The sequence below is a fragment of the Eriocheir sinensis genome, unplaced genomic scaffold, assembly GCF_024679095.1.
Source record: "Eriocheir sinensis breed Jianghai 21 unplaced genomic scaffold, ASM2467909v1 Scaffold71, whole genome shotgun sequence".
In the NCBI taxonomy this organism is placed as follows: domain Eukaryota; kingdom Metazoa; phylum Arthropoda; class Malacostraca; order Decapoda; family Varunidae; genus Eriocheir; species Eriocheir sinensis.
The window spans coordinates 610,001-617,500 of NW_026112065.1; the positions used below are offsets into that span (position 1 = coordinate 610,001).

The following is a 7,500-nucleotide window of genomic DNA, read 5'->3' on the forward strand; positions in this document are numbered from 1 at the left end:
GGACCACCTGGAGGAGTGTCGTTGATGAGGTGTTGATGTGCATGACTGTAGTTTTGGTGTCGTTGATGGTGACGTTGTTATCTGTGGTCCATGATTGTAAGCTGTGTAGCAGGTCTTGGAGTTGGCTGTGGTTAGAGTTGTCGTTGTTAATGGTGACTCCTAGTGTGGCATCGTCTACATACTACCAGCGGTTGGGGGTGTGGGTCAGCGCGTTATTGATCAGAATCAGGAAGAGAAGCGGTTCACACTTGGTTCCTTGAGGCACTCCACAGGTGAGGTGCTGAGGGAGAGAGGCCACTCCTTGATACCTCACCACCTGACTGCGTTGGGAGAGGAAGTCGGCCAGCCAGGACACTATGCTGGAGTGAAGACCGAGGTTAATTGCCTTGTTGATGACAATATTGTGGTGTGTGTGTCTGTCTGTATCTGTCTGTTTTTTTGCTTTTTTTGGGGGGGTGTAGCAGGAGAGATAAATAGCTGGAAAACTGAATTGTTTTTTTTCACTGTCAGTAAAGTGCGTATTAAAGTTTTCTCATCGTGACGTTTTTGCAAAAGTTATTTTTTGATTCCTCTCATCAACATATTCTCATAATTACGATTTCTCTTAATTAGCTTCGTTTTATCTTCCTGTGAAAATGATTGTTTCTTGTCTACGTTGAAGATAAGCCCCTTTTTATATTTCTTTCTCGAGAAACAAATCATCAGCATTTTCTTTTATTAAATGACCTCTTCGGAAATGTTACACACACACACACACACACACACACACACACACACACACACACACACACACACACACACACACACACGTCGTTCTCGCAGCAGCCCGGGGTCAGTCTGTTGGCCCCTTTTCCCCCTTCACTCCTTCCGTAGCTGTAAACCCTCATCACTCCACTAACAAGGACCACACCTGCTAAAGTTGAACAGTGTACGTACGCAACAGTGACCATCCTGTACATTTGCGAGTGACATAAGTGTGTTCGTGCTGCCAGTGCCGAATAATGCGCGCCCCAGCCACCCATCGCTACCGCCCTTGTGACTTGCTTAAACTAAGGCGAGGGAGCGGCCACCCTCCGCCGGACGTTATTATACGCCTGAAAAACACCAAACTCTTCCGCAATCGAAGCAGAAGGAAAGGCAGACGAGTGGCAAGAAACATCCCTGTCATCGTTACGAGAGTGAATCAGAACAAACCAGTACAAACATTTTGAGGTGCCGCGAGCGTGGTATAGACCTCCCTTAGCAACAAGATCGAGGAATTAATGGTGACGGTCAGGTCCACTGGTGCTAGTGTGGTGGCCAACACGGAGGCGTGGCAAATAGTTCCTGAGATCTGCAACATCGATAACTATGAACTATTTCACCATCTCAGGACTAATAGGAGAGGAGGGGGAGTGGCCCTGTACCGCCATTCCGACCTCACTGTTTTACACCTTCAGGTCGACACCCCAGGGGGAGTGGAGGCCCTGTGGGTGAGGGTCACACCTGCCCGCCATCCTCGCCACACTGCCTCCATCATCTACTGTGTGGCATACCCCCCCCCCCCCCCCCCCGCGCGCCCACTGCACCACTGCTGGTTGACCACATCATCGACACAGTTGACGCGCTTCGAGTGAGATTCCCCTCTTCCAAGTTGGTCATATGTGGGGATTTTAACCGCCTAGACGTCAACGACACGATGCACCAACTGAATCTCACTCAGGTCGTTAATTTCCCCACCCACCAACAAGCTACTCTCGAACTCATCATGACCGACCTGAGCCAGCAGTACTCCCCCCCCCAGCCTCTCCCCCCATGGGACGCAGCAGCCACCTGTCAGTCCTGTGGGAACCGGCTCACACCACCTCACTGCTTCAGTCATCCTCCGCCAGGTCATTCAGGCCCCTGACTGACTCGGCCATCAGACGGTTCGGGCAGTGGATTACGCAACACCCCTGGACTGAAGTGACAAATGAGCCAGACGTGAACCACAAATGGGAGCAATACCAGCACACTATTACCAGCGCCTACCACACCTGCTTTCCCATCAAGACGTTCCCAGTCCATCCGTCTGATGCCCCCTGGATCAACCCCACCGTCAAGAGGCTCATCTCACAGAGAAACAGGGCCCACAACACAGACCCTACCCGCTACAGACAGCTCAGGAACAGAGTCATCAGGGAGCTCAAAACCGCCAGAGCAAACTATTATCCTGAAAAAATACACCATCTTAAACAGGCCAACAACAGACAGTGGTATCACAAGGTCAGGTCTCTTTGTGGACTCGGCAAACATTCACCCTCCTTCCCTTGCACCTCACATTTATCACCTGACCGGGCGGCCGAGGTGATAAATACCCATTTCGCGGGTATCTGTATCTGGGGATGGTAGATAAGCGGGGAGGGCCCCCGCTTCCCTACCATCCCCCTCCCCACCCCCCTCCGTCCAGGAGGTTTACGTTTTCAATAAATTAAAGAAATTAAGGACGCACAAAGCTACCACGCCCACTGACCTCCCAATCAAAATCTATAAGGAATTTGCCCCTGAGCTTGCCATCCCCATTTGCTCCATAATAAATGCTTCACTTGAACAAAACACTTGCCCTAGCGAATGGAAAACTTCCTTTGTCACTCCCATCCCCAAAATTTCCAGCCCACAGTCCCTTAATGACCTAAGGCCCATCGCCATCACGCCCATTCCCAGCCTCATTTGTGAAGATTTTATTTTTAACTGGGCTTATGATGATATTAGTAGCCTCATAGACATCCAACAATTTGGCAACATGAAGCACTCCTCCACCACTCATTGCCTGGTCAGCTTTCTAGATTTCATACACAGCCACCTGGACAAACGAGACACCTCCCTTGCCCTTGCTTTTGTCGACTTCAGGAAAGCATTTGACCTTGTTGACCACACTGTTGTCATTACTAAGGCCATTGAGCTGGGGCTTCACCCTAATTTAGTATCGTGGCTGACTGATTTCCTCAGCGCATGCCAGCAAATAGTTCGCTCCCAGGGCTCGGTCTCCCCTCCTCTTGAGATGACGTGTGGCGTCCCGCAAGGCACTAAAATGGGTCCGCTTTACTTCTTGGTGCTCATTAACAACGCCCTCATGGACACACCGCATTGCTGGAAATATGTTGACGACAGCACCTTGGGCGTCCCCGTCAACAACAGGGATCCTGACTATGCACCTCTTCAAGCGTCGCTCGACAACCTTCAGGCATGGACGGTTGACAACAGTGCCACTATCAACCACACCAAGGCCATGGTGATGCACGTTTGCACGTCCAAGAGAGATGTGCCACCTCCGCAGCTGTCTATTGGCTCACACCACCTCCAGGTTGTCCAGTCCACCAAACTACTAGGCATCACTGTGGACTACCAGCTTAACTGGAAGCTCCACGTCTCCAACACCGTCAGAGCAGCCTCCTACAAGCTGTACATGCTGCGTAGACTCAGAACGATGGGGGCACCGGCTGCTGAGCTGTGCAGTATTTATTCATCATTCATATTGCCAAAGCTAATGTATGCCTCCCCGGCGTGGTCATCGTCCCTTACCCTCACCCAACAACAGCAGCTTGAGAGCGTTCAAAAGAGGGCATACAGGGTCATTTTAGGCCCTGACTACCACACCTACGACAATGCCCTGGCCACCCTGAGTCTCCCGAGGCTCTCTGACAAGCACCAGGACGCCCTCAGAAAATTCGGAATCTCCCTGCTTCACCATCCTTGCCACCGCCACCTCCTGCCATCCGACGCTCCTCCTCCCACCCACTTCACCAGACACCACAACAAACTCAACCCCTTCAGAGCGTCGCGAACCGACCGTTACAAACGTAGCGCAGTGCCCGCGATGGTGCGGATGATAAACAATGCCCAGTGACAGTCATACCCAAAGGGCCGCGGTGGAGATTAGCACCTCGCCGCTACCCCTCTAAGTGCCCCCTTCACACCACCCTCCCTCTCCCTTATGTCTATTTTTAGCTCTCCCAAACCACCCCCCACCCTCTCCCTCCCTCTAGTGTAGCCTATTTACTATTAGTTTATTGTATTTTTAATTTGTATTTTTTCAGCCTAACGGCTGCCTTACATTAATAAACCTATTATTATTATTATTATTATTATTATTATTATTATTATTATTATTATTATTATTATTATTATTATTATTATTATTATTATTATTATTATTATTATTATTATTATTATTACACACACACACACACACACACACACACACACACACACACACACACACACACACATATCAAACGATCTCTTCGGAAATGATATATATATATAATATATATATATATATATATATATATATATATATATATATATATATATATATATATATATATATATATATATATATATATATATATATATATATATATATATATATATATATATATATATATATATATATATATATATATATATATATATACACACACACACACACACACATATATATATATATATATATATATATATATATATATATATATATATATATATATTTTTTCGACGTCGTTGCCTGTTGCGCCGGTAGGCATCTTCCTGGTGGGGCCTGATGGTCGGCCCAAGGCTTCTTCCAGGTGGGGCCTGATGGTAGGCCCAGCCCGTTCTGGCGCAGGCGAGTGTTTATAGTGGCGCCATCTTGCATTGGCTCATGCTGCCCCCCGGAACTCGTTCTTGATTCGCCTGGACGGCTTCCTCTAGAGTCCGGGTTGATGGGTGGTCTTCAGGACAGCATGTGGGTAGTTTTAAGCCACTCGGCGGTGACTGAAAAATTCGAGTGGTAGCGTGGGGATTCGAACCCGCGTCGTCCATCACGCGATGAATGTGGGCCCAGTACGCTACCAGTTCGGCCACCGCCTATCCCAATATATATAAAGTAGAATGCCCACAAGAAAAAAAAAAACGAAAGAGGAAGTAAAAGAAGCACTAAAGGAAATGAAAAATGGTAGAGCAGCAGGACCTTCAGGGTTAACAGTAGAATTGATAAAAGAAGCAGCAAAGGAAGGAGTAGTGGGTTTGACAAGAGTGTTAAATGATGTATTAAAAAAGGGAGAGATACCAGAAGAGTGGAAAGGAAGCTACACTATTCTCATTTTTAAAGGGAAATGAGATGCTTTGAAATGTGGTAAGTATAGGGTGATAAGGTTACTGAAGCATGGCATGAAGACTATGAAAAAGTCCTGGAGAAGAGGCTGAGAAGGATAATAATAATTGATAAAATAAAAAATTTAATGTCAGTTTGGCTTTTGTCCTGGGAGATCAACAAATGAAGCAATATATACTATGAGATGGCTTCAGCAAAGGTTTATGGAAAAGAGGAGGAGATTGTATCATGTTTTCTAGATCTAGAGAAGGTATTTGACAGAGTACCAAGGGAAATTATAAGATAGACATTAAGAAGGCAAAGAGTACCAGAAAGATTGGTTGAATAGGTGAGGGGACTATATGAAGGTACAAAATCGAGAATTAAAACAGTGATAGTAACATCAGATGAGTTCGAAATTGGAGTTGGGGTTCACCTGGGATCTGCCCCTATCCCGCTCTTGTTTATAACAGTAATGGAGGAGGCAACAAAGGAAGCAAGAGTAGAGGCACCATGGGAGCTGCTGTATGCAGATGACTTTGTAGTAAATGCAGAGACAGAAGAAGAAGTGAAAGAAAACTTTAATAAATGGAAGGAAGGAATGGAGGAGAGACGTTTGAAAATTAATGTGGAAAAAAAAACAAAGTACATGGTGACTGGAAAAGAAGCAAGAGAAAAGATTAAATCAGGAAAATATCCATATGGATGCTAGGGGAAGGGAGTAGGTGTAAATTCAGTCTTGTGCACATGTTGCAAGCAGTGGTGCCACCGTACATGCTCAGGCCTCAGAAATATAAGAGGACTGCAGAATTTTACATGCCCAACTTGTGTAAGGAGACAGCAATGACAAGAAACTGAGAGGGATGAACTAGAGGTGAATGGAAGAAAGCTGAATGAAGTAGAACATTTCTGTTATTTTGGAGATGTTCTGGACTGTGAGGCGGGAGTGGAGAAGACAGTGAGAGCGAGAGTTGCGGCAATATGGATAAAGTGGAGATTGGTAGCTAGTCTACTTATGAATCGTATAGCATCCCTCTAAAGATCAGAGCAGGGGTGTACCAAGCGTGTATTAGATCAGTGATGTTGTATGAACCAGAAACAAGGGCTCTAACTAGAAAATTGATGGAGGTATTGAAAGTAAGTGATCGCAGAATGCTAAGGTATATGGCAGGGATCGGGTGGCAAGACAGGGTGTCCAGTGCAAATGTAACTAACAGATGTGGAGTAGAAGACGTTGAAACAGTGCACAGAAGCTAAAGACTGCAATGGTTTGAACATGTAAAGAGAGCTGGGAGTATTAAAGAGATTGGAGTTAGAAAGAAGGAGACCAGTTGGTAGACCTAGGAAAACGTGGATAAAGTGTATACAGGAAGGCTTGGCATTGATGGGATGGGATGAGCATCGGGCAGAAGACAGAGTAGAATGGAGGAGAGCCATAAAGCGTCCAACCGCTCAGGAAGAGTGAAAACGGACGTTAAACGAAATTATGATGTTGATGATAATATATATATATACATATATATATATATATATATATATATATATATATATATATATATATATATATATATATATATATATATATATATATATATATATATATATATATATATATATATATATATATATATATATATATATATATATATATATATATATATATATATATATATATATAGTTGACGAAATCTCTTCAGTCTTGGCGCGCTGGCTTCGCGTAAGGGGCCGATTGTTATGGCGACTTTCACTGCGTTCTTACTCCAATTTAAGTGGAAACAGGACGAAATCTTCAAGTTTTAGTGCATACAAGCAGGCAGGAGTGTCTCTAGAGTGATTTGGTCGAGGATTCAAGGTAACTTATATAAAATAGCACCATGCGTGCACTTTGAAAACGTTGTGTAAAAATGGCAAATTTGCGTAACTTTAGGTTGAAATCTTTACGTAAAATGAATGATAACTGTAGGATAGTGAAGTCCACAGTTTTACGTATTAGGAAACAAGAAATGTACGTTTAGTTAGTGCCTACATGGCAACTCAGCTCAGTTCCCGCGTCGCCTAACTCGCCTTAGGCACGCAGTCAGCTGGGCACTTCCCCTCTGTAAAGGATTATCGCTGTCCTGCCTCTGTTTACTCTCCAAGTAAAGGACCTACAGTTATTCATCGTCTCTGTACCCTTCCCCACAACTGGACGAGCGTGCAGAACTTCATGGTGAGCAACAGGTTGGCCCAGCGCCTGCATTTGCTGAAGCTCGTCGGGTTCTTCCCCGGGGACGTGCAGGCCGACCTGGACCGGGCCAAGGCAGAGGAGAAGGAGGACGACGAGGTGATCTTGGCCCAGCTTGCCAGGGAGCTGGCCGACGACCAGCCGGACCCGCCGACGGACGAGTTGCTCCTCGCCGCGGTCGGCA

General features: G+C 45.6%; 1 protein-coding gene across 1 annotated transcript in view; it reads right to left on the reverse strand.

Moving 5' to 3' along the window:
• Nucleotides 1-7,500, reverse strand: part of LOC126994055 (ankyrin-1-like) — a 172,250-nt gene that overhangs the window by 434 nt on the left and 164,316 nt on the right. The gene's annotated exons all lie outside the window — the stretch shown is intronic.